At 31.5% G+C, this 695-nt stretch overlaps 1 protein-coding gene across 1 annotated transcript in view; it reads left to right on the forward strand.

The window, feature by feature from the left end:
• Positions 1-695, forward strand: part of LOC119590534 (protein Skeletor, isoforms B/C-like) — a gene marked incomplete at its 5' end in the record, with an annotated part of 50,087 nt that overhangs the window by 33,836 nt on the left and 15,556 nt on the right.

Here is a 695-nt window from a genome sequence, read left to right on the forward strand (position 1 = left end):
CTCATTCATTGATTACTATATTTAAATTTCTGTATTATGAGAAATTCCATCCACATCCTAGACCGTATATAATAATGTCTATTTGGTTGGTTAACTTCTGTACAGATAACAGAGATTCCTTGTAAATAGTTTCTTAACTTTTATTCCTCAGTACATACTGAATATACGAAAACAAACAAACAAAGAACTTTATTTGAGCCAACATTTTTTTCCGTCATTAAAATGAGGGATAGATCATATGCAAATTGTTTTTAAAACGAGTTTAAAACACGTTCTTTTTAATATTATGTTTATTTTGCAGAAAATAATGCAAGTTTTTTGACTGCAGTAAACTTTTGATATTGCAAACGGTGAATATTAATTCAGAACAATTTATACCACCAGCAAAATCATTCGTTGAAACTCTACGTACTGACCCGCCACATTTCACTAACTATTGTGTAAAACAAATGTATTTTTCGGTGGATGATGAGTAAATGATAAGTGTGCCGATCCAAAGCTCTCTTGCCTTAGGTGACGCAGCGGCATTGCAATTACGAGATTGGTTATTGTAGAGTTTTATATCTTGTATTTCTTATTTCAAACTTATTACTCGCTAAAGGTATTGTTCTGTTATCAAGTGTTTTATTTTTTGTGTAATTTTAGTCCGTATTTATATGCTTCCCACATTCATCTCCCCTCCCCTCTTAAAGCTA

This window comes from Penaeus monodon, chromosome 27 (genome assembly GCF_015228065.2).
Source record: "Penaeus monodon isolate SGIC_2016 chromosome 27, NSTDA_Pmon_1, whole genome shotgun sequence".
Lineage (NCBI taxonomy): Eukaryota > Metazoa > Arthropoda > Malacostraca > Decapoda > Penaeidae > Penaeus > Penaeus monodon.